This window comes from Toxorhynchites rutilus, chromosome 1 (assembly GCF_029784135.1).
Source record: "Toxorhynchites rutilus septentrionalis strain SRP chromosome 1, ASM2978413v1, whole genome shotgun sequence".
Classification (NCBI taxonomy): domain Eukaryota; kingdom Metazoa; phylum Arthropoda; class Insecta; order Diptera; family Culicidae; genus Toxorhynchites; species Toxorhynchites rutilus.
The window spans coordinates 103,384,837-103,390,829 of record NC_073744.1 but is presented as its reverse complement, the minus strand read 5'-3'; positions in this window follow the sequence as shown (position 1 = coordinate 103,390,829).

Genomic DNA, 5,993 nt, shown 5'->3' with positions numbered 1-5,993 from the left:
ATTACTAAATTGATTGACAACACTCCAATTGAGATAATTAGCCATCCGGTACTCAACCAACGCAAATGCGTTGTCACTTGCCGTGATGTTTTAGATTTAACCGAGTCTGAACTGGCAAAGGAGCTTGCAGATCAGAAAGTGATCTACGTCAAGCGAATTACCAGAAAAGATAATGATGCAATTATACCAACTCCGACGCTTATTTTGACAATTCGCGGAACAGTAATCCCCGAATTCATCTACTTCGGTTTCATTCGTGCTGGGACAAGGCATTTTTATCCAAATCCTATGCAATGCTTTCAATGCTTCCGCTTTGGACACACCACTAAACGGTGTAAGCGTGACAATCCACTATGCATTAATTGCGGCCAAGAGCACCAAATAAAAAAGTCAGGAAATAAAATTTGCAAATCTTCTGCATATTGTGTCAACTGCAAGGGTAATCATTCCTCTTCTAGTAGGATGTGCCCAGTATGGATAATTGAAAATAAAATTACCAAAATACGTATTGACCAGGGAATTTCCTACAAGGAAGCCCGAGAAATCTTCAATTTCCAGAATAATGAAACTACCTACTCCAGTGTCCTTAAAGACAGACTGGACATTGCTAAATATGCTGTTGGCGGCTGCACACAGTGCAAATGCCAATGCACTTCAAATAATTACCCTCAGGATGAGAGCCCATCCGTCCATTCCGAAGATGAATCGGTTAACTCAAATGAAGAATCGGAAGAAGATTCGGAAGTATCAGAAGATAAAGAAGAGGAACAGAAAAATATGGAAACCGAAGAAGAACAGAATAGGGAAACTAATGAGGATTCGGACAATTCAATGGAATATATAGAAATAAAGAAAAAGAATAAAAGTAAAATTTCGAACAAGGGAACATCTTCAGAAGAACATAAGTCTTCTGATGAGGAAAATAAACAAACTAAAGAAAGTCAAAGGAAACGTACACGAAACGAACATACAACTGAAAGAACCAACACTCACAACAACCAAAACACACACGCCAGCAATAGACACTCACACACTAATAATCAACAATCACAGGCTGACAGTTCAAGCCAATCTACTCCAACCAAAAATAACATCAACACTAACAACACTCACAACAGGAAAAATTCTAGCCCCCCAAAGGGTAATAATAGAACAAATAAATAATTTCTTTCATTAAACCTACGCTGTAATCATTACATTATTATAACCTTTACTTTTCAGCATTCTTACAATAATTCTACGATTATCTTAGTTAAATTGGGAGGCCAGGAGTTATCATCCGCTTTATTATTGAAGAGGGTAGAGCGGATGATGCTCCAAATCTCTCATGCTAGATATATGTTATCTATTTCTCACCATACTTTCCATCAAATCGAAAGACCTGGAGCCACCGCCTTATTGAGGGAGAGGTAGGACGGAGGGCGGTCTCTAGGCTTTCAATCATTTATATTATATTTAATCGCATTATTTCTTTAAATAACTTTCACATCATAATCGTAAGACCGGAAACTGACTTTCACCTTATTTTTGGAGATGGTAGGGTGAGTGGCGGTTCCTAGTCTAATATTATATTTTACTCTAAAGGCCGGGAGTTGTCCTCCATTTCACTCAGTGGGATGGATGGCGATTCCTGACACTCAATACTTTTTAAATACATATAAATATGTATATGTGTATACATGTACATATAAAATTAAATTAAATTAAATTAAATATATATACATATAAAAAAATGAATAAATTACTGACAAATGCCAACTAACTAATTTACAATTTCAGAAGCCATACCTTCCCACTTCTTCCCCTTTTCCTACCCATGTCACTCCTCCCTCATCTATTCCTTTTAATCACACCCAGATCCTTTCCACTCCTTTCCTTCCTATCCTCCTGAAAAGGGCCTTTTTGTGTTTTTTGTTTTCGGAACACGCCTTTCACTTGAAATCTAGGGCAATTGTGCTTCGTTACCTCGGATCAGTAAATATTTACTTCCCTTTACAGCTTATATTAAATATCTTATGAAGCATAGGATTCCTTCCTACCTTCTTCTTGAATCGAGAGTCGAGCGGACAGATCTGATGGGTGATTTTTTGTTTTTGGTTTCCCTTTCGCCAGCCCCCTCTGGGCTGGTTTTATTGTGGCTCTTCACTGGGCTAGAGGCGAATGAACTGCAAAGTTTAAAGTCTCTTAAAAACAAAGAAGAAGAAGAAGAGACACATTCATTTTTCGTGAGGACATCGACAAGACAACATCGTTGCCTAACGTGCTGGAGGAAGTGGACGGCGAAGGATCGACACATACACGCGCAGAATTCTTTCCGTTTGGATGCCATTCAGCATCGAGAAAGTTCCGGAAAGATCTAATCATTGCTGGGAAATAATCAGCCAGTTCCTCTGGGAATTTAAAAATACATTCATGTGAAAGAATTTATTTGAACGTTTTCTATTCATGTAACACTGTGACCAAATATTTTTCAATCAAGTACTATTAACAGGTGGTTATCGAGTTAGTATTAACCACTGGTGGGCCTCCAGTATCGAGGAAAATGTGGAAATATCTAATCGTTACTGAAAATAATCAGCCAGTTCCTCTGGGAATTTAAAATTACATTCATGTGAAAGAGTTTATTTTAATGTTTTCTATCCATGTAACACTGTGACCAAATATGTTTCAATCAAGTGCTATTAACAGATGGTTATCGAGTTAGCATTAACCACTGGTGGGCTTCCAGTATCGAGGAAAATGTGGAAATATCTAATCGTTACTGAAAATAATCTGCCAGTTCCTCTGGGAATTTAAAAATACATTCATGTGAAAGAGTTTATTTGAATGTTTTCTATCCATGTAACACTGTGACCAAATACATTTGGTTTTGTGGTTTTTCAATCAATCGCAATTAACAGGATAGCTTCTGAAGATTATTCTTCCCCATCAGTAGGATATTTCTTCTTCTTCTTCTTTTTGGCTGTAAGAGGGTTTAAACTTTTCAGTTCATTCGCCTCTAGCTCTGAGAAGAGCCATTGAGCACCAGTCTTGAGGAGGCTGGTGAAAAAGAAGATAAAACCATATTCAGCGGACCTGTCTGTTCAGATGTAAAACCGGGCGAAGGTAGGAAAGAATCCTTTGCCATGTAAGATGTTTAATATGAGCTGTAACGTAATTGTATTGTTATTATTGAGTACCAAAGCAGCGACAAAGCATCGTAGAACCTAGCTCTAGATCAAAAGGAAATGTAGGGGGAGGGGGAGGTGGGTAGGAAAAGGAAAGGAAAGGTAAGGAAAAGGGGTGGGATAGAGTGGGAAGGAATGATGTGATGTTGGATGATTTATAAATGTAGTTAAATTTAATGGTGTTAGTAAAATGCTGGATAAGAATGAATTAGTGTGGTTAGAATAAAATAATAATATGTTTAAAAGGTATGCTGTTTGATTATATAGTACTGCTGCATATGCTGGAAAAAGTTAATTTGTGAGTTATATATGGAAGATGTTTATGTTTATATATTTTTATTTGTTTTAATATTTTTGTATGTTTTATGTTTATAGATGCATACACATACATACGCCAATTTATTTGTTAGATTTGTAATTTTGTACATATACCTGTGCATGCATGCGCATGTACATGTATACATATATATACATTTTATTTATTTATATCTACATGTATATGCATACGCGGCGGTGAAGTGACTAACTGAAATAAGAATGTATTTTAGATTTTACCAAAGAAGCCGGTTTCTTTCAGAAACGCAATTAGATTGGTTCCCTGTGTCTCGTCTCTACTGAGAATGTCTCGGAGACTCTGACCTATATTGTGTCGGGCACGAGCATCTTTGGTGTGTTGGCATTCTAGTAGAAGATGCCTAACTGAAACTTGGGTTGAGTTACATGCGCAAAGTGGTCTTTCGGTTTTCTCCATTAGGTGTGAGTGTGTGAAAAAAGTGTGTCCAATTCGAAGACGGGTTAGCACCCGTCTTTCTTTGCTGTTGTTTTGATCAAATCAAGGAAGCGTGGTATTTTTGATTTGATGGAGATGGGTGGGAGGGCTATTTAACCAGCCTATGTTCCAGCTTTCACGAATTTGCTGTTTGACCCAGCGAGCTATATCAGTTCGAGGACAGGGTATAATTGGTGGTTCTATTTTGCTACCCTTACCGGCCAGTTTGTCTGCGGCTGTGTTTCCGAGGATTCCGGAATGACCAGGAACCCAACATTAGGAGACGTTTTTTTCTGAAGCAGCCTCTTCTGTCTGTATTATCCATGGGTGTCTACTGTTTCCACTGAGCAGGTCTTGAAGACAGCTAGCTGAATCGGAGAAAATTACCGTAGGAAGGTGAACATTGGTACACTCTTGTGTAGCTATTAATAGAGCAAAAGCTTCCGCACTGAAGATGGAGCATTGCGGTGGAAGAGAGAAGCTACCGGTGTATCTGTTCTTGAAAATTCCACACCCAACTCCATCGGAGTTAACAGAACCGTCTGTGTAGACCTGGTGTTCGAATTTGAAGTGTGTTGCCGTGAGTTGATTGAAGCAGGCTTTCACTTTTGGTGGAGGGTCTCCCGCACGGACAGACTTGAGAAGATCAAGATTTACGTTCGGCGGTTTGACGTTCCATTTTCTTCCCGTGGCAGTTGAAAGTGCGCATATATCGGGAAGGTCCTGATTTGTGAGGTCTTTGAACCAGTTTTTAGCTCGAATTACTAATGGTACATGGGGGTCATTGTCAGGAAGTGAAAGTTGTCGGATGGCTTTACCTGTGATAATTCTTGTCACAAGGTATTTGAAAGGTAGATGGCCACTTTCCGCCATGACGGCAGAAGTGGGACTCGTGATGAAGGCTCCTGTTGCTAACTTTATTGCTTTGGTGTAGATGGGTTCAATGTCGTTAAGTACTCTGTCCCCACCACGGCTGAAGATGCCTACTCCGTAAAGGATTTGGGGGACCAACCAGATATTGATGATATTAAGCAGTGTTTCTCTGTGTCCAGAGGATAAACTTCCTATAATGGACTTGGGATATTCATTTTCCTGCTGGCGGCTTTTTTGACCAATTGAGCATGATGTAAAAAGTTAAGCCTGGTATCGAAGGTAACACCCAGTATTCTGAGTGTTCTCTTCTGAGGGATTTCGGATTTATTAAGCTTTAGGACGGATTTCTTTTTGAGTGTTTTGCCAATGTGAATGAATCGGGATTTTTCTGGCGAAAATTGGAATCCTATGTGTTGGGCCCAGTTTTGTATGGAATCAATTGTACTTTGAAGTCTCTTTCTCTGTGCTAACCCAAAGGCACTGACAGAAACAAGAGTGATATCATCGGCATAAACAAAAATGTTTATACTGTCGGGAATTAATTCAAAAATAGGTTGCATGGCAACATTGAAGAGTGTTGGAGAAAGGACTGAACCTTGGGGAAACCCGTTTTCAAGAATTTTCAATGAAGACTTGTGATTGTTGATGATTGTTTTAAAGGTTCTGTGTTCCAGAAACTCTTTGATGAAGAAGCCTAATCTACCACGAACCCCCCAGTTGAAAAGATTTTTCAGAACTGGGTACCTCCATGCTCGATCGAAGGCCTTGCTAAGATCGAGTGATACAACATCTGCGTGCAGATTACTTTCAGCAGCGTCGTCTAGGACTTTTTCGAGAGCTACGAGGCAGTCTTCTGTACTTTTACCCGCGCGGAAGGCAAATTGTCTAGGGTCGAGCAGCTTGTTTGACTCTAAATAGGTCGTTAAGCGCCGGTTGATAATTTTTCCATGATTTTACCGACGCAACTCAGAAGAGTGATGGGACGGAAGTTGTCCAGCAGGTGATTATTCTTGTCTGGTTTAGGCAGAGAGACCATTAGGCCCTCTTTCCAGCAATTTGGGAAAATTCCACTGTTCCATACATTGTTGTAAAGTTTCAAAAGAACTTTTTTCCCAAGATAGGGTAGGTTTTTCAGCATTGGGTAGCTGATGTCATCTGGTCCAGTGGAGCCGCGTGTTGCTTTG